Source organism: Nyctibius grandis, chromosome 5 (assembly GCF_013368605.1).
Source record: "Nyctibius grandis isolate bNycGra1 chromosome 5, bNycGra1.pri, whole genome shotgun sequence".
Lineage (NCBI taxonomy): Eukaryota > Metazoa > Chordata > Aves > Nyctibiiformes > Nyctibiidae > Nyctibius > Nyctibius grandis.
The window spans coordinates 24,443,923-24,469,810 of NC_090662.1; the positions used below are offsets into that span (position 1 = coordinate 24,443,923).

The window sequence follows — 25,888 nt, forward strand, 5'->3', positions numbered from 1 at the left end:
CAAAGCATGCAGGAAGTTAATAGATTTGTTTATGGACTAGACAAGGCTTAATTAAACCAGGCATCTCCAAAGAACAGTAAATCCTCTCTTCTCCTGTCCTCTCCTCCCCCTCCCTTTTTTTTCCTAGAGTATTTTTCTCCTAGTGGCTTTCCTCTTCCTAATAATCCCATCACAAATGACAGATATGTTATCAGTCATCACTGGGATTTGACACGTTCTTAATACCTGTCATGACAGCTCTGAAGTCTGCATGCTACCCCATTGTCTTCCAAGGCATTTGCGGGAGGTAATGGACACATCAAATAGCAGTCAATAGCTCTGCTTTATTGGGTTGCTGAAGGCTTGCAATACAGAAATGCTTAAAAAAAGCTAATCTGTGATTATTCAAAATTACACACAGAATAATTAAACATAAACCAGTACAAACAGCTTCTGCACTCTCTATGCCTACGATCATCTTGGCCAAATTGTAAAAATTATTATTATATATTTATTGATAAGAATGCTTCAATATTTAAGAAAAGGTATCAGTACTGGTAACAGTGAAGATCACTTTAATAATCCAAGGTCTTAATTGAAAGGTTCAAAGTATTATACTCATGCTGGTTAACATGGCAGCATATTGCTGTGCCCTTACAGAGTCTCTTCTGGTTCCTTGGGTCTCTGCTTTACTTTAATAGAGAACCTCATGCAGTAGTCAGGTGCAAGTCAAGCCTAGAACCACACTTAACGTCAGAGGTGAACACCTGAACTGATATGAAGACAATGGGATTGTGAAGTGTGTCATTCACAGTAATTGTCAATACTAGAAAAGACTAAACGTGAGTGCAGTAGAACATGAGTTTGAAAAGAGAGTGTCTCCTTGATGGGGACACAAGGAAAAGACAGCGTCTTACCACCAAGTGATAAGGACAAGGAACATCAACTAGCAACTCCTAATGCCTGCCGATTTCTGCAGACCTTTTAATACAGGTAGTTTTGTTTTCCTTTGTTCAAGCCCTCAAAAGAGCTGTGACAGATACAGCACTCCACAGAACAAATTCAATAAAGGACTCTCTAAAAAGATGTATTTTCTTTTAGTCAAATCCTAGTATTACTTCAGATTACTCTGGTCATCTGTGTGCAATACTTTTCAGGCACAAAAATAAAATAATTTCTTACTGTAACATTTATTTGGAGCCTTAAACTTGCAGAAGACTTTCTCTCAGTTTAGCTGAGCTGCTCCTAAGCATCATATACCCACAGTCTCTGTCAACAGAATAAGAACTGCATGACAGCAGTGTGCCTTGCCATTAGTAAATGCAATAGCTTGTTGTTCTCAATGCATTTTCAGTTTTGCACAAAAGCAGAAAAAAACACCCCCAACAAAAACAAAAAACCCACACCGATTAAAGACAATGCAGCCCTGTGCACTCCAGTAACTTAAGGCCCTTTCAGCAAGGCAATAAAGCTAAGGCAGAATTGTGAGCTGGAGTCAAAACGAAGTGTGCCATTGACAAAATGAGCTTTGGAGAAGGTCTGGAGTGAAGAAGACAGGCAAAACCCGTTCAGCCACCTACGTGATTGCATGTCCTTTGGACAAAATTGTTAATCAGTACTAAGGGTATTCAAGGGATTGTTTTCATGTACAAAAAAATCGATGAGCAAACTGGACTTTTTTACAGTGCAGTTTTATTTAGGAGAGGCCCAAGAGTAAATCTTGCACCTGTAAGCACTCCGGAACAAAGCGATGGCATCTGGGAGCGGGAGGGGGGTGTTGCTCTCAGGATGCAGCTTAGCAACACAGCAAACCCTGTTCCAGGGATCTAAACCACTGCAATAACAGCACTGATGGAGTATAAACTCACCCTACCAGCTGAAGCACTTTCAGAAAAGCTGAAAGGCTAAGTTTGTATCAGTAGGTCTCACACCAGATCAGATATTGCCTGTTCTCAAGCAGCCAACATAAAAACATACCACAAACAAACTTAGTATCGTATTTTCTGATCACGATCTTATGCCAGGGCCTGTTCCAGATCAAATTTGTATTACCATCTGATCCTGGGTTGCACGGAGGCAAGATCATGGCAGCACAGCCCCACTGAGAAGCCTTCACAGCAAATATTCCCTTCTGGCTTTGCTCCAAGGAGCATTACTGCTTCTCCTGCTGCCTACACTCCCAGTCATTCCTTTCATATACCCTCTCAGATGTAAGCAAATCAACATGCCAATCCCTTGGGACACATGGCTAAGCTTATACTTAAGACTTGCCGTTCTGGTTTGTGCTTTGGACATTGATTTCCATTGTCTCAGCTATCACTCAACAAAAGGGCATTTAATTGCTGTCTCATTTAGTCTGGAGGAGAGGGGGAGAACAACTTTTACCAGCCCTCTGATTGATGGCAGCCATTAGCACCTTCCAGCACAATGCGGACTTATTAGAAGCTCGATTTACATGTGAAGTTCATTGCCACACAAGTAAATCAGATTTGCAGCTACGCTTACTTGAACAAATTTAGAGACAAAATCTTCACATGAAATGAATTTACAGAAATGCTTATGCTGGCCACCCATTTGAAGGGGAAACTCTGAAGACTAATGAAGCTTGAGGAAAGCTTCTAGAAAGAAAAAAAAGTTTAGTAGAGATCTCATACTTTTTGTTTCTCTTTTTAAGCACTACCATGTAGGTACTTCAACAGCTGTAAAAAGAAAAAAAAAAAAACCCAACCTGATTTATACTTATTTACACATGGCTAACACCAGGAAACACTTCCTATCCACTATGCCTCAAAGTTCATAATTGCATACTATGAAAGGCAATGCTGAAGAATCCCATAAACTATTTCCCTTTCTTATATGAGAATTTTCTATTTTCTTTGTGAAGGAGGAATGACCAAAATTAATATCCACATTTAATATCCTCCATGTTCTGTAAAGCAATGAGCCACATACGCTGGTGTTCAAGCCAAACTGCTGACAGCAGATTTTTAGTACTCGGTTCATTTTATTAAAAAGCACAAGGATGCTAATCTTCCTTTCAAAGGAACAGAGCTCAAGAAACAACTACATCAGTGAAGGCTTCTTGAAATACTACTTTAATCAGTCCAGTTATGTGAAACCTGCAATAATTTCAGTAAAAGTTTGATGTAGTTTAATGCAACTTATCAAAACATTTAATCATTGCAAAATGTAAGACCAAGCACCTTTTGAACATCAGACTTTCCAGTCAGATATAGAAACAAGCTGAGGCACTGGGTATTATCAGACACACCTTTCTGCATTTTTTGGAAGATTTATCGGGGAGAGGCAGATTGAGAAAGGCCAACTTGCAGCGAGGCAGCGATGTACAGCCGAACATGTGAGTACTTATGCTGTCTCAGCTGTGGGAGCTCTAACCCTGGCCAGGCAGAGGCTTTCTGAAACGATGTTAGCTATACCCACAAAAAAGCTCTTCTGGCTACTTTCAGAACATATCCTCTGTTATTCATATAAGTGGTTTAAAATGCCACAGCAAAATTACTCTGCTATTACCTGCTTTCAGTGAGTCCACCCTTACCTTCACATACCCCACAGGACCCACCTTTGTTTCTTAGTGATACTAATCTTCCCTGATGCGTATTTCTAAAGAAGCTTAAATAGTGGCTATTTTCATGCTTTTTCCTACATTTTGAAAAATCATGATTTTAGGTACATAAACGAATGTGAAAAGGTGGAATGTGCTTTTTTGTTTCAGAACAGCTGGCTTCACTTTTATTCATTCTGCAGCTCACATGCATGTAAAACTGTATTTTGATCCCTCCCTTTCCCCTTAGTTTTTAAGAGGAAGCAAAACTTTATGCACAGAAGCATCCAAAAAAAAAAAACCCTAACCAAAAACCCTCCCAAACTGGCATGCAGTCAGCTACTCGCTAATCACTAGAAAACACTTGTTCTCTTAACTTCATTCTTTGTAAATTTTATTTTCCTCTCCCATTGTTTCATTTCTCTTTGGTGTCAGACAGGAGACACATGCTTCTCTTGCTGGAAGGGCTAAGTGCTATCTTCCAAAAAGTACAGTCTCTATGGACAATTATTACTGGTAGCCGAGATGAAGGCGGCACAGGCGATCCCAGTGAAATCCCTTGCCTTCCCCGCCACGCTCACGCCAGGCTGGTACCAGTGATCCCGACAGCAGCGCTTCCAGGAGCGTCGCCAGCACCAAGCGAGCTGCCAAAATGGTTTTCAACCACTTTGCAGCTAAGGTACAGACTGAGAGTCATGTTTGCGCAACCCCTCTGTCAATCTTCACTTCAGGTCTCTTTGGCCACTTGAGGATAAAGAAAATTCTTAGTTTGAAGAAGGTTTTACAAGCTGGTTTCCAAGAAACCTGTCAAGCCAACATGTGCTAATCAATGTGAACAGGTCCTGGAAAAGAAGTTGATCAAATCTCTCCGATGATACTCAGAGATGCAGTCAAACCTGCACCTTTGAGATTCAGGTCAATCACACATCTGCTCAGCATCCCCCTGGGAGACTCAGAATGTAAGTGCAAAATTAGGGCAAGCACTAGCACAGCAGTAGGCTGGAGCATCTTGCTGGCAGAGGCACAAACCTGTTCTCCTACCCGGCATACCATCTATAAATAGGTTTATGAATACCGAACCTTTGCCAAGCTGCTCTTTTTTTTTTTTTTCTTTGCTAATTTTTAATGCCTCTTGCAAGATTGGCTCCTAGAAGTTTTATCTTCATTAGTAGTAATAAACATTTATTATATGCTCCAGCAACCTCTGAAAGTCTTGATGAATAGCAACAAATTTGTCTAGAAAAACAGAATATAATTTGCCATTTAAAAAACTCTAATGTATTTTAAAAAGGAAAAAGCGAGCTTACCTGAAAACAAAAGATTCACATGAGAAGTCTATGTGCACACCACAGCTTGGGAGAGAGGAACCCACTTCTGCCGGGGCTTCAGGCGGCGTCAACATTTAATCTTGTTCAGCTGTGCTCCAGGCGGGCCCCAGAACTGAGCCCTGAGCTGTCCCCCTCGTTCTTCTCACCTGGAACAACAGAACAGGCTCTCATCTCCCTCAGCACAGGAGCGATGCAACGTTTCACATTCAAGACCCAGTGACGGATGTTTACACTGTCTTGACTGCTGGAGATTCAACACAGCCTTGTAAGAGAAGACACTCATTACAGCTGCCATTATCAATAAGCATGGCGCTCTGCTTTTCTCTACTGCAGGTGCCCGCTCAACTTAAGACGTCTTGGGGACATGCAAAGCACTAGAAAGCCATTTACAAAGCATCCTAACTCTGCCTTGGAGGGGCCACTTTTCTAGAATATAACAGCAGACCCATAACAAACTTACTGGAGCCCAACCGGTGGCAAGAAGACTTTATGGTAAGAATTTGACTTCGAGCTGCCAGTGGTTGGGTGACCAAATAAACCAGTGCTAATTTCAAATAGGGGCATTAACCAAGGACTTAAATTACCATGTACTTTCATCTACTATCATTCTCTTGCATGTCCTTTTTTCCCTCTTTTCCTCCCAACCCTTACATAGTTCACCATCCATTTTCAAGGATGGATGCCTAAATGAAACCCTTTATTAAGGCTCAATTTTCAAAAGCAATGTCACCTTGCAGTTTCCCTTCGCTTCAGAAATTAACTTCTAGGGGCATATTCTCAAAAAGTCTATATCTATACTTATTTCAACTTTCTGGGGAATAATTGAGTATGGAAAGTAAGGTTTAGCCCGATGAAATTTTTATTTCCATCTAAAAATAAAAGGAAATGCATAGTAAAGAACTTCTTTTCTCAGCTTCCCTCTTCTTTTTTTCTTCTGAAAGGTGAAGACATAGGACACATACTACAATCCAATTTTTTCCCTTTCAGAAACCCTAAGAAACTCACTACCATACACTTAAGTTTTGAGCTACGTAGAGTAGACTGCTAAATACTTTATATGTTCTGAGCAACGTAGAGTAGACTGCTAAATACTTTATATGTTCTGAGCAACCTAATCTCACTGGCCCTGATCTGAGCAGGGTGTTGGACTACATGACCTCTGGTGGTCCCTTCCAATCCAAGTTATCCCATGATTTTTTCAAAAGGGAACAAACACTGGTTTGTACCTCTCAGAAACGGAAGCCAACCTTTTTTTCACGTTTACCACCATTTTTACTTCTGCATCTTCTCCGACATGGAGTCTTTCAATAGTTCAACTCTATAAGCATTTTACACATGAAAACTCTTTAAAAGGTATTTTTAATCTTAAATTAGCAAAAGTATCTTTTCACATGTCACAGGCTGAAAGGATTTAACATATTTAGGTAAAACTAGCCTGGTAATAAAACTAAAAGCATGTATCCTAAGTCCTCGGTCAGGTAATGATAAGGAGGAGCTTGGGGGAAAAAAAGTGTTGGTATTTACTGTAGAAGAACCACCAGCTTTACAGTAATACATTTTCTGCCTGTAATTCTGAAGTCAGGACACTGTTTTTAAAATCAGCCTGAGTTCTTGTGTCACACGCAGCTGTCACAGCCGTTTGCAGTGAAAGCAGCAGGAACTCTCACACGCTCCACACCTCTCCCTGCCAGCACGGTCCTCCCGGTAACACCTCCTCCCTCTGCCAAGGCACAAGGTCACGCAGAAGTCTGCATCTCACTGAGCATCACACAGCCAGCTCCCAACCCCGAGCTCCGGCTGCCTCCATCATGACCACAGGCTGAAACTTTCAGCTGGCTGGCAGGTTTACTGAGCAGTAAAAAGCTGACTTTTCAAAGAGATTCTCAGAAGACAAACTTTCTCATGATTTTTTCCCCCCAAATCCTTAAGCATACGTGTGTACCTTGATTAATATCAAACCCAATAAAAACTTGTGTAATGCAGAATGATCTTTTTCCATTTCACTGGGCACCTGCTCTCATTAGAGAGGAAGAGAGACTTATTTAATAGATGTGATATCCAGGGAATAAAGTGCAAGAATTCCAGTCCTAAAACTTCATAAATACAAGATATCAAAAAATAAACAGACTTTTCCCATCATTAAGGTGAAAGAATGGCATATGGGATTGTAAAGTTCTCCTCAAGTTCCACAGAGCCTTACTTCTGTTGCTCTTCAAAGTCTAATGCTCCTGTGACCTCTGCCCTCCTCTCCCTTTCCCCTCCTCCAAGGACTTCAGATAACTTCTCCTAACCGCAATGAGCACGTTGGCCATCAAACTCTATCACTGCTACTGCTGCAAGGGCACACTGAGGCAAGAAAAGGGTAATCCCCTCAGAAAACCACTCACAGGGGTCTACCAAGCAAGGGGATACACATTCATTCTTCCTTCATTTTTCAAGAACCACAGGTACAATACAGCACATTTACGCCTTTATTCTAATAAAAAGATCTCAAACAAATAAACACCATCACCAGTTTTAAAGCTGAGCCTTAGCCTCAAACAGAGTCTAAGAGACTTGTGAGACATGGAGGACTTTTTCTTCAACACCCCCATAGTTTTCTTCAAAGCTCATTATATTAAGTGGGAGTAGTTGAGATGCAAAGTCAAATTTAAGCATCCTGGGAATAGCTGTACATGATGTACAGCTGGCAGGCAGGTCTGCTGCAGGGATGCGGTTCTGCACATGAAGTCATGAGAGTGGGATTCCCAATAGCGTGTAGTCACCAAGGCATGGAAGTAAAATCAGCTCATGAGTTAGCCCCCAGCAGCAGAGAGAGGAAGTTGTGTTTGCTTCTATAGAAGGAGGACAGTCGATACCGCTCAAATCAAAGCCTGTATCCACAATCCTCCAGGCTTAATTAGAAGAGCACGAAAAGTACAAACCGGCATCGGACACAAAAAATGATCATCTTTCAAGTAAATTTAGTGGAATGAGCAACGTTACATTTACAATCCACTCTCCTCCATCCACCTTTTCTTCCCTGTTAACGATACAGAGCTGGCTGCAGATGCAACAAAGCCTGTCAGCAACCACAGTGTGTCCTAAAACAAGTCTGGCCTATTATTCCAGCTGGCTAGATGAAGGTCGCTGACACTGCTAACACCTCTGACATTTTATAATCAATTGCCAGCATTTACAGAGGAAAAAATACCACTAGCTCTGAGTGCACTCGGAAAGAAAGAAACTCTTTTCAATTCATTTTAAACTTGCTCTTTCTGGTAGCCAAAACATGAAACAATGAGGCAACCTAGCAAGCCAAATATCAGTGAGATTGGTTTCTGGCAGCCAATGCCATATTCTGTTTGTATATAAACAATTGTACTTTATCCGCCTCTTTAAAATAACTGCGATATGAATCATCATACGGACAGCAGCGTAGAAAACAGCCAAATACTTGCAGCTGAAGAAAAACACGATTTAATTCTCAAAGCAAATATGAATATCAGTCAACCAGCATGTTGCTAGCACCAAATACCTATTTGAGAAATCTAGTATTTTGTGGAAAAGAGTCTTGGAAGAGAGGCTGACCTTCACCTATTGCTTTGCTGCTGGCAAAGGATGACGAAGCTCTTCCCGTACACTGCACATTCATCCTGTGCCTGCTTTCATCTTCAGGACAGGAACAGACTGCTGCCTTTTAAACTATTCCTGTGTTGATTTTTAGCCAGCTGTTATACTCCACTGCTATAAGTGAGGATGGAGGGCTAAGGAAGAGAGACTTTCAAACAGTACTTTGTAAACGGTCCACAAGTCCCGTCTGATTTATAAACTGCCAATGAGCTGGGTGAGTTCAGCCCTGGATTTGACAGCGCTGTCCTTACCTGATGGCTTGAAGCAATCACTTTGAATTAATACAGGGCCTCTGAGAACATGGGGAACTCTAACTTCTGAGGACCTGTATTTCGGTCAAAATTCTTGCTCCTGACAGTTCTTCTCATCTTCCAGCTCCTACTACAAACCATCAGTCAGGTTTTGCTTTTCACAGGAGCTGTCTGCTGTATGGTATAATGTTTGCGTCAAGTACAATTGCCAAAGGCGCTCCAATTTGCACTAATAATTGTCATTAGAAGAAGAAAAAAAATGGTTGTATTTTTGCCAGAAAAGAACCACTTCCTGATGTTTAGCATAGGCAGGATAATGGTCACGGGCAGCATCTTGGCTCAGCAGGCAAAGCTGGTAGGTGGTAAATGAGAGTGCTGCAGAGGGGACAGATCTTTTTCCAGGGGGGAGAAGGGGCAGTGGCTGCTAAAGGAGGCACCCTGACGGTAGGAGATTTATGCATCCCCTCTCGTGTCAGTCTAGGAGGAGGAAATCATTATGCAGGGCCAGCTGCAGGGGTGTGCGCTGCTGTCAGGAAAAATTAGAAGTATAGCAATGAACTATAAAGAAGGGAGAAATGACAGAGTGAATGAAAACCCCATGATAAACCCATTTAGGCTCTCTTCTCCCCGGGATGAAAGATTAAGTCTAATCTCTTTGGCATATATCCTGGCCACGACTCAAACAAATATGCCTCCATACGCACGCCCCTAGAACGTGCAATGACAACATCCACCAAAAAGACCAGTAACTGCAAAGGGTACCGAGCGAGAGTCCTTTTTCTGCACATTTAGCTACGTTCTGGGGAAAGATGAGAGAACACTAAGACGCTTTTGATCAGAAGAAATCTCATCTGCTGCCGAATGCCTTCTTTGTGTAAATACCTTCGAAAGAAAGCTTTACCATTTGAATACCTCAGGGGAGTGGTGGAGGAAAGGGAGAGAAAAGAAGAGACGGGAGTATAAGACAGTGAAAAGCAACTGAACTAAGGCTCCGGTATTTCACTCTTATTTGACTGAAGGAGAACTTTCCAATTTCATGTGGCATTCCTTTGCCTAAGAGAATTTCTGGCTGAGTCAGGCAGGTCTGCATAACTTCTTGTTCTGCTTAAGGTAGAGTTGGGTTTTTTCTCCTTCATTAATACCCTCACGGAAATGAAATATTCCAAATATTTCTTCATTTTGCTTGGTAATAAAAACAGAGTCAGGCTCTTGGGTCATACTGCTATTGGCTAGCAAGGGAATAGGGAAAGAGTGGGCAAGGAAAGCAGTGGTCCTTAATATGCTCCCAAAAGCCCCTGGTTACAATTCCAGCCCTAAGTCTATGAGGGGAAGTGTTTGGTAATTTTTCCTTCTTCCTGTCCTGACCACTATTAAAGCCTTGAGGCTGGTGAAACTCTTTCTGGAATGCTAATGCCCTGCAGAAAGCCGGGTGGTACAAAATGGGAGCTGCTAGGAGGACACCTTCCTGGGGGAGAAGGGAGGGAGGAATGTACTCTGATACCTCATTTCAAGTTACACATACGGACCCATGGTGTTAGCCACAGTTTACACCAGGAACAGAATACATACATTTTGCCCAGCATGCCAACATTGTAAATTATGCCACCATATGTCCTTCAGTATAAGCTCTCCCAGATACACTTTTATGAGAAAGTTTTGTTCACTTACGAGTGTGAGAATTGGGAAAAACCCCCACAAAACAATTCTACTGTAAAAGGCTTCCTTTCCACTCTACATGCACATTCAGAAATGTGGGTATTTATTTACTTTTCTTTAAAAATACTTAGGGACACCTCCCCCCCTTTTTTTTAAGGCAGCTCTTTTATAACATTCTTCCTAGTGGTGTCATCTAGCAAGTGTAAAAAAGATTTATACTATCAGGTGTCAGATTAAGACACCACTGACCACATTCGTAACTACCTGGTGTGTTATACAAGCACTTGCACCTGTACAGTGTGGGTCTCACAGCTTAAAAAAATGCAAATGCTCAAAAAAATAAAAAAAGCACCCCAAAACCCCAAACTATGATAGTATGGGTACTTGAGACATTTATTCATTAACACTGTAAAGGTTTAAATGGGGTACTGAAGTGAAGAATGTAGCCCTCTGATGAATTAAAGCAAATGGAAGTTACCTACATGCATGGTAGCTCAAAGAACATAACTCTGAAGGCCAGTGTTTGATCAAAGTTATGTGAAAAAAACACAGAAATAAACCACAAGTTTTTACAACGAGCAACAGAAATAAAACTGGAAAATTCCTAAACTACAAAACCGTATCATTGTCACAGTGCAAACAATACTTCTTACAGCTACACAGTTATGTTTCACTTTTTTCCCCTAAGGAAAGTAAGGACAGGCAAATGTATAATATTAATATCAATTCAGGAAATACTTTCATAGTAAGATATCAAATATATTATGAACGGAGGGAAAAGAAACACAGTTATTTATCTGACTTGAAAACAGCACAGTGTCAAGCTAATTTAAAATTCAATTTCAGTTTAAAGCATTACAAGGAAGAAAGAACCCTGCATATCATAGGTTGTAAATTGAAATCCTAGCAAGGTTTTTGCCTGCCAACTAGTTGTGTATCAGCTATAAAGCCAGATTGCGGGCGCTTCTTTTAGGAAATTGGGCTGCAAGGCTCTCATAAACCACGTTTGGAGAAGTTTGCCATTTACTATTCCCAATGGGGTTTTATTTAAACTTTTTTCATAGTCTGCTATTTAATGGAAAACCGGTGTTAGAATAACCTAGAGGTAACTTCTGCAAGGTACAGTACGTGACACAAAAGCCCAGAGGGTCCTACCCTGTGGAAGTTACCAATAAGGTCTATGCAGCACTCACACAAACATATCTTTCACAAATGTAAATAAGCAAAAGCAGTTTGTCTGCAAAAACAGCTTTTAGGGTGACATGAATTAAAAAAAAAAAAAAAGGAAACTTAGGGTTTTTTCCCCTTTCTAAAAAACACACCCACACAAAAACACTTCATCAAAACTCCACATAAAGCCTTGAACAATGACGGTTTGAGGGAAGAGGCAGGATACTCTTCCCAATTTTCTGTGCTGAGGGATAAATAAATCTGATAGAAACAACATTTGATACACCCTCAAACTACAAATCGAATGAAGCCTACTCAGATTTGGTACATATTATAAAAATGAGTGACACAAGGACAAAAGCTGGGCTTCCAGCCACCCCCTTCCAGCTCCAGGAGGTTCCTGCAAGGTGCATGGGCCAGTCTGATCAGAAAGGCAAATTCTGCTCCTGGGCCATCAGTCACTAACAACCCAGCTGGCCAGTGGACAGACACAGGACTGGAAGGGCACCAAAAACCTGCACCAATGATGCAAATAAATGTACATCCCTAACCTCTGCTCCTCCAAAAGGAAGGCAAAGAAAAGCTGCCATTTACAACAGCTGGGGCTATTTTATTTCGTCACATGGGCCTTGAACCTCCTTGTACAAACACTTTGCGAAACCTCAAAACCTTGCTGAGGGAGCAGATGAACACTTCAGAAAGCTTTGGTTTTGGCAAACTGGAATTTAAGGTGTGTGCAAATTGGTACTCGGGAAAGGGTAATATTCGAGGACATGAAATTTATCTCCACTGACACATCCACAGCTGGGAACAAGTATGAACAGCTTCCTGATGCTGACCCCATTCACTTCTATTCTGAAATGGAGGGATGTGGAAAACATTATTAGAGATGACAGAGAAGTGTTTTCTTATTGCAGTAATGGCTTTTATCCTATCTTTGAAAGCTACATCCTTATGTGTAAGTTTATAATAAATACCCATTATATAAAATTACATTTACATTTTTTCATAAAACAATAATTTCTAAAAATGCTGAAGGATTTAAAAAAAAGGAGGGAGGAATGTGATACAGCATGAGATGGAAAAGTGCCTTTTCCCCCCTCACTTATGTTTTTTTTAAATACATCTGGGCTTCTTCCTGCTCCCACAGCAGAGCATGGGACTGTAATTACGCCCCCTCTCCACTTCTCACTTAAACCCTCACCATTTAAATGGTTTATTCACCTTTTTGCTTCACCGTGCATTTTTGGACCTACAGCTCTGAGGCATGTCTTTTTTTAAAACTTTTGCTGGCACTTAATATGGAAACTACCACCACTGCACCAATATTTATACACGTGGTATTACAAAACTATACCATTTGCTTTGATGTACTGCTCTTTCCTTACCTCCCACTCCAGCAGAAAACACAAAGGATGTTTAGCAGCGATAAGAAATCCTACTGACATGATCAGTATGCAGTGGCATAGTCAAAAGGTTTAAGACTGAATTACTCATTCAGTGTCCCTTGCAGAATGGCCAAAACAACCCTCAGTGTTGCTTAAATTTCTGTGGAAACTAGGAAACATTGTTTAAAAAAAAAAAAATCACCAAAATAACTCAAATTTGAAAACAGGCTGCATCTGTTCCTAGGAAAACCAGGCCGCAGCGTGTTGCACACAAGAGGATACAATACTTGCTTTCTTTCCAAGCAATTCATGCAGCATGTGACTCTCTATTCTAATGCTACTTTTTATTAAAATTTTTTTGGTTGCCAGATGTTGCGCAACACAACTAAGGAGGACTCGAATCTGGAAATGCCAGCTGCTCCTAGGTGTGATCTGCCATGGGACTGGAGCAGCCCGAGACTGGGATGCTCCTCATGGGAGGGAGGGAGGCTTCTGTGCGGGGCTTGAGGCTTCGGTTTCTTGCCAGTTTGATGGAGGTTGGGAATTCAAGGTTTACTGGACTCTACAGTGCTGTTTGATACCATCTGATCGCAAGATGGGCCCAAACTTCTTTCAAAGGTGAGCAGAGATGATCAGACACAGACACGGAACATGATGTTTTCACCATAGCAAAAGGGTTGGGTAACATGACGAAATGTTGCATCAAACACCGGCCCACAACACATGTAAAAGAAAACAGTGGTGGAGCAGAAGAGCACAAGCAGACTAAGACTTCGCATTTCATTTTCAACCCTTTCATCTTTAAAAACTAAACACTGTTTTAAAGTATTTTTAAATGTTTCAAATGTTCCCCTTACATTTGGTTTGCATGCAAGTGATAAAGGAGCTTCAAATGTTCCAATATTATGCTAAAAAAGTTTTAAAAGTTGTCTCCAAATTAGAAGCACTTCAGAAAAAAAGAAAATATATATATCAAAACCCCCAAATATATAATCAAGTTCTTTGAAGTCACTTTCTGCTCCACTAAGACATTTATACTAATTGGCAAGTTTCTCATTTCATCTTTTCAGGCACAGATCATTTCTAAATGACTGATATTTAGGATACACTATTTTAATACTGATGGCGTACTTAATGAGATCAGATTTTAATAAGATTCTAGGCATTTCTGCTAGAGAAAGGCTTTGACTTAGGGGCATATTTTTACAAAAAAAAGGAATGTAGGTAGGTTGCTGTGTATCAAAGTGAGCCTGTTCAGATCATTATAATCACAGTTTGTGATCCTATTTTATATACCATTACATGGAATAACCAAAAACCTCAAAAATACATCAGTCCTTGATACTAACACAAGAAGCCTGCAGGTCCATATTTTTTTCCCATTCTCAGCATACACACAAAACTCTCAGTAAACAGACGTGCTATGGAGGATAAACACAAGTAACTTGTGATTAACTTCATCAGATCTAATTTGGCCCAAAAAGCTTAGCTACTTCCTAACTTGTTTATTTACCACTAACAGAGAAATAACAATTCAGCATCTGCATCAGGACTGACATTCTAATTTTAAGAATAACACCTGTTTAATCCATATCTTGCCTGTGAAATATATCACGATGAAAAATAACTTGTGATTGCATATGTATAGATGCCAGTAACTACACAAATGAAGCAGTACTATTTTTATGGTAAAGAGGTATATATAGAGCTACTGTAGGTTGCAAATAAGACTGCAATGCAAAGATGTTACACTATACACAACTAAGCAAATGCCAAGGCACGTAATCTTTTAGTAGTACAGAAATTTCAACCGTGCGCCGATTTTCCTACAGAAATACAACCAATTAGTATTCAACTTTGAGCCGTACCAGAACCCCTCTGTCAATAGTTAAAAGTGCCTTGATCATTTACAGCAGCTCTTTTTAAGCAGCTAACATGAAAAATTTAAACAGACGAGAATGCTTTATTCCTGCACCATTCCCGAGTTTATTGCAGCTCCTGTTTCTCTGTGCACTTCCCTCCTTCACTTGGGCCCCGTCCAGGCCACCCTCTCTGGAGGAATCCCTGGCCCACACTGAGAGGATGACTTTGTGGTGGGCTTCTGGGGATCAGTGCAGCAAGCCCAAGATCACCTGCACCGCCACCCTCTCCAGGCTAACACCACCGAGATCTCTGTATAAAGTACCATTTGTTCAGAAGAGCAGTAATGTGAAGAAAAGTCTGGCCATAACAAGGAGTTAATACATCTGCGTTGCTCACAGGGAGTCATGTGCCTCCTGTGTGAAAACCCTGGAACGGTTTCCCTGTCTGCTCAGTTGTGAATTGAGACTATGTCTGGGAGCTGTCATTTGCTACAGTTTGAAGTCCTCTTTCCACAACTTAAATAAGGGTAGAAAGTATCTGTGGTTCCCCTCTAGCAAAGACTGTATTCAAAACCTACAGAAGGTATTTCACCACTTCACCTACTCAGCCTGGAGCACAAGGTCCAAGAAAGCTCAGAGGAAGAGATGCACTGCAATCTGCCAACACTACAGTCACTGACAATGCCGTATCTCCAAAGCATCCGATATTGTCCATATTGATTTTACCCTGATTGAGGGAACCCATATCCTACATCTATAACCCCACCGTTCCTGCAGAAAGAACTGAAACATAAATGTAGATGGATTTCTGTATGTTCCCAGCACTCTTCCAAGTATTTTCCATATATTTACCTGATTGAGAAATTAGTTAACTCACTACCTCCATCTTAACTTTCTTATAAACAAGATGCCAAGGATAAAAGGATATTTTGCTCCCACCAGAGTATCTTGTGTGTGCCCAGAGCTTGTGTCAGTCATAGTTACTATTGAATTCTCACAACTCCACTGCAAGTCAGTCTGAATAGAAAGTATCCTCCTCTTGCCAGGTATTAATCAGTTCACAAATACTGTGTGTCCACAAAAGAGAAAGAAACTGTTGCTTAAGGTACAGGACTAGTGCCAGGATACAAACGTATTATGCCTGCATGTTATTACTACAGTTGAAACATACCCTCACCTAATCTAGTTCTGAAATGTATTAGCTTCAGTTAGAGAGTAAATAATACTGTAATGAATACTAATAAATATCCTACAAATAAATAAGAACATGGCACTTTTGTCTTTGCCAGGGAACAACTGCAGGGGACTTAACGCGCAGACAGAGTGGCCATTCCCTGATACGGAATCCATCACTGTCACTTAACATGACTCTCTTGTAATGCTGTGTTAGGAGACAGAAAGTCAAATAATCTCTTTTGCTTTGATGAAAGAATGAGGAAGTTGACTCAGATAAAAGCAGGGAGTAATCTGTTTAAACAGCTTGGGTCCAAAGTCGAAAATTAAACAAAATCAATAACAAATACAGGCTTGCTGCTGGAGAATCTGCCTTGAGCATGACGTAAAAAAGGATGAAATGCTACTACAAAGGTATTTCATGCCAGAATATCCTACATGTGAAGTTCGTGTAGACCTTCAGCTGTTCTAATTTGCATGTGTTGTTTATTCATTTATAAATCTACACAATGCCCATGGTTTGCTAGTAATGGTGTAGTTAAAGAAGCTTCTGGTAACCTTGAGGTAATGAAGAACATCAGAGTAAATTAATATTTATTAGAAGAACAAAGAAAGAAAACAAATACTGAAAGCCTGCAATCTGTTCTCACTATTTAGGCCCAATCTTTGGTGACACAGTTCTGGCACATACCTATTACGGGTCAAGTTTTTATCTCAGCTAGCGGTGGGTGCAGAGGGAGCACAGAAGTGCCAGCACCTTGCTGTCACAAAATGATTTTTACAGAATTGGCCATTTACACCTTTGGGAAGACATGTTCAACAAGTTCTCTCTGCCTTTTAAAGGAAAAATCAAGAAAAAACAACTTATGTTTGTAAGGCAGGAGAGATACCTTCCCACTCCATACATGGAAGATTCAGCATAAATACCTATACAGAAGAAAACAGAAATGTTAACAAAATAGGTTAATATTGAATCTGGATTTGGATCACTATAACACATCCTTTCTATGCCTCAATAGTCAAAGGGATGAAAGGAGCTGCAAAGAGAGCAAACATGTGGTCTTTAGCTGATAAATGTATTCAGGAAAGAAAGCAAAGCCTAAAATAATCATTGCCAGCTTCTGCGAAAAGATATTAAATGTGCATGGACATTTTCTACATGGACAACCTGCAAAAACCGCCCCATTAACCTGTCTGAGCTCTTCTGAAGTAACCAAAAAACCCCAAAGCACCTTTCAATTTCCAAAAATATTTTTCCATAATAGTCAGAGAGGAAGACCAGCAACAGCACATACTACCTTAGTGAGGGCAGGCAAATGTTTATAAGCATAAAATCAAAATTTAAAGTGTGACTGTGAACACAGAGTTTATTAAATTCTTTAAAAATGCAAAATTATTGTCATGTCATCCTAACGACAAGAAGCACATAACACATATCACCAACTTTATAAAAAACTTCTGTCTGAAATCTGAGTGAGGATAGCTTTGCAGATTTTTGCTGCTCTTCTCAGAAGTCAGAAACGATGCTCCTCATGGAATTGAACTCGTGCAAAGGCCAAAATTTTCCAGAAGGAAGAGGGAGGATGACAACATACTAGGCTGGCCAAAATAAATAGTTTCAGATTCTGATTCATCAAGTAGAAGACTGAAAATTGTATTTATATCCTCCTGTAGCCGCTCCCCACCCAAAAAAAAAAAATCCAAAAATCACATTCCTTGAACACTGTTTGGTCTTCCTAAAAACCAAGAAAGGGACACGTTGAGCTGCAGCCCTGTCAGCAGAGTGACTTGGGATCTTGTGACTCCATTTGTAATGAAGCTCAAAGCGTTTGAACAAAACATGAAACACCCACCTGGCCAAGGGTTAAAGCAATCTTTAACAAGCAATGAGCCTTCGTGGTTCTTGGGATGGCCTAAGGCCTGTAAAGAAACAATTGCATCATGCCCTAATTACTCCAGCTGACTGGATGTAAAACTGGGATCCCTATGCAAGCATTTCAGAACATTTTGTAATACGGAAAATTAAGGTGCTGCATTATCTTTCCCAGACTTGACAGCAAATTTTTTTGCAGAGCTCATTTAACGCAGAACCAATATAAAGAGAGAGGAACAAAAGGCATGCCAAAATTATAGAGGACAGGACATACGGAGAACAACTTTCAGATATAACGTTGGACTGTCATATATAGCTCTCAAAAATGGCAGCACTATATTCCTGCTGCACTATTTCCCCCTGGAAATTCATCTAAGTTCATTTCAGTGGAAAAAAAAAAAAGATTTGTTATTTTCCCTCAGTAAGTAACACCACAGTTGTTCTTGCCTCGTTGTTAAAATGAGGAATCTCTGCAGCAGATGATCTATAAAGTTTCCCAACTTTCCTGGGAGGAACAGTATTTTATTGTTCAATTTGGTTTCTCCATAATATGTATCTCATTCTTCAGTAGTGATGTATAAGGAGTTTTGATCAAGCAGTTTAATACTGGGGAAAACAAACGTGTACTTTATAGGGAAAACACGCATATAAGTACACAAACACACACTATAGGATTATAAGAAAAAGCTGCAGTTTCCTATATTTATATGTATTTCTTTAGGATATATGTATTTTTTTCTGTGTGTGTGTGCATTATAGATATGCTAGGAGTCTCAATGGTAATTCTGTAGGGTTGTATCTTTCTCACTATATACATTTTCCTGGAATTCAGTTAGTTACAAGGACAGGCAAACATCTAAGAGACCGGCAGGCAGCTGCTCATCTGGCAGGCAAGGCATGCATTGCTGGCTTATTTCATGCCAAACTATAATCATAAGGTCTATATATTAATTCAATATAAACTGAGGTGGGCAAGCATTTATGACAAAGTGCCACAGCATAACGGAAACTGCAATAGGTGGCTGTTTGCATTTCCACACCGGGCAGTAAAGCGAAGCAGGTGAGGAGCAGAGATGTCCTCTCAGCAGCCGTGGTTAGTGGGCTGCTGCTTCCAACACTGGGGCAAAGCCACTGCTGGGGAAGGGGTAAATGCTACAGCTTGCCCAGCTGCATCTGCTCGAGTTTGAGGGTCTGAGCCTCATGTAGGTGCCTGGAATCAGAACTTCAGCAAAAAGCAAAGGCAAAAAGCACTGAAGCACGTTAGCAATCTTGACTGCTAGCCCTGCATCTCTGCATCACCATAATCTGTTCTCCCTGCTCCCAGGCCACTATCGGGAGGACTTTTCTGTTCTCTGGCACTCAATGCAAGGTTTTGATTCCACTTCCGTACACAAAGACCTTCCCAGCACACATTTGCTTTCTTAACTCCCTAAAAAGATATTGGATGTCTACTTTGGGCTTCTCAAACCACCTTCCCCTCATTTACAGCCCAATTCCACAGCAAGCTTTGTGTGAGTGCACTGTGCTTGTGCCTTAGACATGCTCCACCAGGGCAAGCTTGTTTATTTTGGATTGCAATGCAATCCTGTAGCATTGAGATAAACAAATGAGCAACACTCTCCCCTCCCACAAAGACACTTGAAGACCTGGATTCAGTTCCTTGTCATGAGAGCCCATCAGCAGTCAAACTATCCGTCTTCATCACCATAATTCAACACCAGGCTTCTTTTTATACAACAGGATGAAAATAAAGCTACTAGTAACTAACATTTTGGGGCGTACCTGAACATAGGAACTAGCAGATACAGCATAGTCTATCTGATCAACCAGTGCCCTGAATTCAGTATTCCTGTGGTCAGAAGCACTTTGACTCATCTCAACCTCTATCTTGGTTAAATTTCTCTTTTGGCTTCTCTGTCACGACTGTGGGGCAGGCAGCAAATGCATTTACTTCCCCAGGGAGGGTACATAGTGCAACTGCTTTTTGGTGGCATGCAAGAGGAAACTTGGGCCTTTTTTTTTTTTCTCCTCCTTTCAATCTCAGGTCAGACCCGTAGGTCACCCTGTGTACACAGGGTTTTAAGTGAAGGTCAGCAGCTTGTCTGTTGCACGTAATTAAATTTGGTTTACAAGCTTGTCTAGGCAGTAAGTAATTAAATACCACTTCTCAGACTGAGATTTTCATTGTCCTGAGTTGCCTGACAATAGGTTTTTTCTCAGCCTGGTTTGTTCCCAAGGAAATGTGAAATTTCCAAAGAGCCACCACTGATAATTCTACAAGAACCTCAAAGCAACAAGAAGTGTTCAACTACTGATAGCTTTAACAACAATAATAATTAACTTAAGTATTCCTAACACAAGTTCCAAAAATGTATCCAGATTTTCATCAGCTTTTTGGCAATGGCAATGTTAAAACACAGAGCATTCTGCTTTGGTTTTATGATAGCCAAGATAAGTCCAGATGCAGATCTGAACCAGAGTTTTAAATTCAAATCCATTTTTTTGAAGAAATACATCAAAATTACCATAAGAATATCTGTAGATACTTTTCTAATTCAGAAAACTCACTAACCAAATAAAAGGATTACACAGCCTTACTTCCAAGTATTATTTGAAATTATTCCTACTGTTTCACAATGTACTAAGAAGCATCTTCAAGTCACAAGAAGTTACAAACTCTTCAGATGTGGGACAAACCTGTTTCCAGGATCTGAACTGCAACGTACAAACTATCAAAGTATACGCGTGTCTCCACTGTAACAGCACTTGAACAGCAGCTCCTCTGCAATGTCCAGTTGAAGGACATATCCACATTTTCAAAACTTTGAAATACCATTTATTTTACTCTGCGGCACGCTATATTTTTCCACAAAGTGCAGACACCCCATATTATGATTTGGAGAAAAGAGAACAGATACCTGAGGGCTTGTTTTTGCACAGTCACAGACAGGACAGAGGTACAGATACGGTTTCCCACTGGTAAATAGGTTTGGGGCTGTACTCTATATAAACAAGTGGATCCTCTTACTCACTCATACAGCTGCCCCAGACGTCTTTCAAGCCTTGGTAACTGTTCCCAACCTCCCAGAATAAGCCGATGGGAAAGCAGGAAGGAAAAAATCCATGTCTCCGTGCAGTTACACCATGTTAATTGGGTGGGGACATAAACAGGCATCACCTCCTAGAGTCAACCCTTCAAGGTGGCTTGGGAAGAGCATTTCTTGCCTTCTGGCTTGGAAATCAGTCAAAAACAGGATTAGGATACAACGAAAGGGAGTACTTCCTCACACAGATTTACACCAGAACAACTAGGCCAGTGCAAATTTGCAGAAGACAAAGGCAAGAGTTTGAGGGGCACCTCAGGATTTACTAATGGAGACAGAAACTAACTAGATTCTACATTCACCTTGCTCCTCCTCAAAATATTAAGCTAGACTTAACTACCCAAAATATGTTCCATGTCCTGAAAAAGGCCACAGAACTAAAAAACATACATGGGCAACAAGAGCAGCGAGATTTGTATCAACAAACCTTTAGACACGAGACTAACTATCCTAGAAGTTGAACCTGCAAAAGAGATGCAGGAGGATATGATCAAGGCCAAACAAACAAACAAAAATGTCTAAAGAAAGTGAATAGAAAACAATTTTCACCACATTTCACAATATTAAAAATGACAAGGTACCCAACAGCTCATCAGAAGTCAGATGTGCAGAAGGTGGCTCTCCAGGCAGCTACATTCTGTGTCACTCGTCAAAAGTAGAAAGGGCTCACTAGGAGAACATACAACTAGGTCCATCAAGAGCTAATAGTCCCAATGCAAGCTCTGATCCACTAAATCCCTAAATCTTCACTTGTCAGAAGCTGAGGGGCGTATGGCAGGTGCGTGGCATAGAGAGATCATTCATACAATTCCTGGTTCCTGTGCTTGTCCTCGTAGTTAGTTGACCTATGTAGATACTTTACTATGTAATGTAGATCTTTGATACAACTATTCTCATCTTTGTCTCATGTCTGTTTAATTCTAATCTCTCTCATAATTTCCATAAACAACGTAATTTACTTAGAGCACCAGATACTCTTGCATGACAATTTCCAACATAATCCAAAAATGGCTTCATTATTTGTTCTAATTTGTGTTCAAGTCACATACTGTTTTTGAAAGGAAAATGGATGCTCAAATACAGAACAGGCATATGGAGTGCCCAATTTAGATGTTTGGTTTGGGGGGAATTTTATTAATTGATTTATTTAAATAAAAAAAAATAAAAAAATCACTGAGTGTATCCTTCACAACTACAGTATTCTCACAATATCTCTTAAATATTTCATACTTACCATGTGACATGAGAGAATGATATATAGCTTAACTTACACATGATGTGATGAAGGAAGGAGGCATTTCTCTCCTTCCTTATTCTTTTTCACCTAATTTTGGATGTTTGACCACTTGCATGCCATCTTGCTCGTAGTCTCAGCATTTGCCCAAAAGCAGTACCATCCTGATCTAGAGATAATACTCTTAGAAGGGAACTGCTAAGCTGCAATTGCTTTAAGACTATACGGGGCGGGGGGGGGGGGGGGGGGGGGAGAGTCTTAAATAATCTATGAAAACCTCATCACAAACTCCTAGGACAGTATCTCCCTAGCACCTGTCCTCTATTTAACAGAGGCAGTTTACCTGATACAGATTACTCAAAGTGCCTTTCGTTCCTAGTGGAGCTTAGCAATTGTGATGGGTGGCAGACTGAGAACCTGAAAATTAAGTTCACATAATCCCTCAGAAAGAAGTGACAAATCTGCATGGACACTGTTAAGCTGCAACAAGTGATTCCAATAATGAGTGCATGTTTACCATGTAATTACTGTCTTTCTAAATCCCAAAGGAGCAGTACGTGAAGGCTTATGTAAAGTATTAATGCAGTTTAAAAAACAATCTGAATGCAAATCGAGTTATGAGCCCCTAAAAAAATCCTACTTACATTTCAAATATGTGTATTTGAGCTAACCAGCTTATAGCACGTACACCCAATCATTATGGACTGCTGACTATAAAAAAAAAAGTGATCTGTTACATTATTTTTATTATGACAATTATAATAAATTCTTTCATGGGACATGCTACCAGTTTTGCAGGCTATGATTTGAATAAGAAACAGCATCAGCCAATCCACTGATGCAGCAATATTCATCTGCAATTCCACACACATGCACTCTGGGTTTCAGGTGTTGTATAAGGTACCTTTGAAGCTGCAGCCCTGAAGACTGTTCAAGCTCACCATCAGCCTAAGTGATTTATTGATGATTATCAATTATTCACTGTGATAAATACAAACACCACCAGCAAATTTTTCTACTTGCTTATGCCAAACCACACACCTGGCTTCTGCAGTTTCCTTATTTATAACTTACTATTCTTTGAAGACTGTCTGGAACAGCCTGAGTTCTCAGGTAAAACATTTGGAAATGTGAGAAGAACCTCATCCTTCTACCCCTTTTCTGGATTTATAGTGATCGTTAAGAGTTTTTTAACCACATTCAAAGAGAGAACACCCATGGCACCTCTTCCTTCCCCACCCACTGAAGAGAAAAATGTATGGAATGTATTGAAATAATGTAGTTGAACTTCTTATGAGCACAACCCCCTTCTTCATCTTGAATTACTTATTTGTAATGAGTTACTTGTTCAACACTGGCCAAAATAAAGTTTATCCACTTACAAAGAGCTAACCGAGTCAGAACTCTTAGAATTCTGTCTCAATACTGTTAATCTCTTATTGTTAATTCAGCATGTTAAGAGAAAGGAAGCTAATTTTAATTCATTTAACAGAACCCCAAAGACTAGATTGTTCTGTTATGAACAAATGCTTCAAAGATTTTCTGCCAGTGCTGTTTCCTCTCCAGCTGGGAATAAAGTTTTCCCCCCTATTAATACAAGTCAATTATTCTCTGCCTCAGATTCATCTTTGAGGTTTCCAGTGATCTCAATGTTCCTTTTATGAACACAGATTTCTTTTTAGTATATAAGAATTCCTTTTTATTATAAGATATTTTAATTCATATTTGTTGATTAAGTTTAGAACATTTGAACTGTAAGTTTCATATGGCATGTACTAGAAGTACTGGCAATGACTGATGATACCTATATAAAATATGATGGTCAAAAGATGTTGCCCTGGTACTTTCAAGAAGATAAACATGTTCTGCAGTTGCAAAATACATATCCCTCTGGGCATTTGAGTAATGTACACTGGGCTGTGAGGTGATCTGTAATATTTTCATCAGAGTCCTGCGAAAGGTGACAGCAGTAAGGAAAGTTCTCTGACACCAGGAACACAGCCAAGAACAGTGCAACTATTCTACACAACAGTCAGTTAACCTCACAAATTAGAGTAGCAAAGTAATTAATTTCCATAAAACAAAGCACTGCAGGCCCAACAGTAGTCTTATCTCTGGAATTCAACCCTTAACATGAGAAACTGGAAGAGTGCCAGTACTTTGGAAGGTTTATCCTACACCAAAGGTGGTAACAGAGATACCTTTTGCCATGAACAACCAGTTTGATTAACATTGTAATGGGGCAGAGTGCTCCTCACTGTGTCAAACCTCCTCACCCTGAATCTTTATATACTGTCTCCAAATTCTCCTCTGGGAAGAGCAAGTTTGCCGTATTTCAAGCTGATATTAGTCTTCAAGCATAAATAATATATGGAGATGAGCTAAAATGTCTCATTGATTAAAATTCTACACTCTGAGCTTGTCACATTTCAACGTGCAAATTGCTTCTCTCTGGCCTGCATTCAGAAGTCAGTCATCTAAATATATATGCACACTTGGTTGATTTTAAGTTTGGTATCACAGCTGAACCACAGATCAGAATCAGAAGAGATTTTTCTCTGCAATGAATCTCTAAGTAATGTTGTATCTATCTGGTCAACTGATTATCTAATGAGATGACAGTATTACACGATGTGACTGCCTTCACACAGCTGTGAAGAACTCATCCGAGTCTTGGGTTAAAAGCTAATCCTTAGGTTTCTACCATGGTTTGCAGCACTTTATAGCTAGAGTCCTCAGAAAGCCCAAGAAATCAAGCAAAATGTCAGACCACGGATACCAAATCTGCATAGTAATAACTTTTTACATGTTTACAAGCAATTCTTAAACACCAAATACATCTAGGTAGTTTCCTTGGAAAGCAAACACAAAAATCAGCCCTAATAAGAGCATGGATTAACTATCTGACCTCATGTGTTTATGGTTAGTAATGCAGAGGGACTGTACACAAAACCCAAAGGTAGTCAGGAAATCATAACGTGTGTTACCGTGTCACATGCCTGAAATGTTTGTTTCTAGGACTCTGAAGTCCAATGTTCAAAGACTGAAATGTTCCTCTTGAAAGCAGTGGTCAGATTTGCACAGTTAACTTTAGAGATAAGGGATGTCAGAGAATCCATACATTTGTCCTGTCATGGTAACTTGTTTCTTAAAACCACCTCAGAAGAAGAGATCATTTCGAAGTGACTTCTGCTATTTGAGAGCAACACTTTCATAACAGCTCTTCTTGCAGGAGTTTGCTTTTAGTTTGCTTCGCAGATAACCAGATTATTTTCTAGATTCAAGAGGCCTCCTACAAACTCAATATTTAGCACAACTCAATGCTGCAGGACAGACAAAAGCTTAACAGAAAAAAATACCGTCCTGCCTTGACCAGAAGCATATTCAGATATACTGCTACATAAAGAAGAAACTTCTCTCAGGAATGCACACTGATTCAAACATGATAATGGAAGTAACAGTGTTAATGGCCATCAGCAAGAGAAATGGGAGGAAAAAATGCATAAAGCCACTGTCATGCTTTCTGCCCAGAGCTGAAGAAAAAGAATGCAAAAACATTCATCCCTCTCCAGAGTATTTTTCACTGTTTACTAGTTCTGGGACCAAGCCTTTTCTTCCTTACCCTACTGTAAGTTAGGAGCAACTGGTATTATTCCAAGTCGTGAACATGAGGAAAAGTTTGTTAAGGTCTCCACG

At 40.2% G+C, this 25,888-nt stretch overlaps 1 protein-coding gene across 1 annotated transcript in view; it reads right to left on the reverse strand.

The window, feature by feature from the left end:
• PLXNB2 (plexin B2) overlaps positions 1-25,888 on the reverse strand; it is a 261,270-nt gene that overhangs the window by 174,221 nt on the left and 61,161 nt on the right. Inside the window, 1 exon segment of the mRNA XM_068400929.1 lies at positions 4,849-5,015. The gene's annotated coding sequence lies outside the window, so the exon portion shown is untranslated.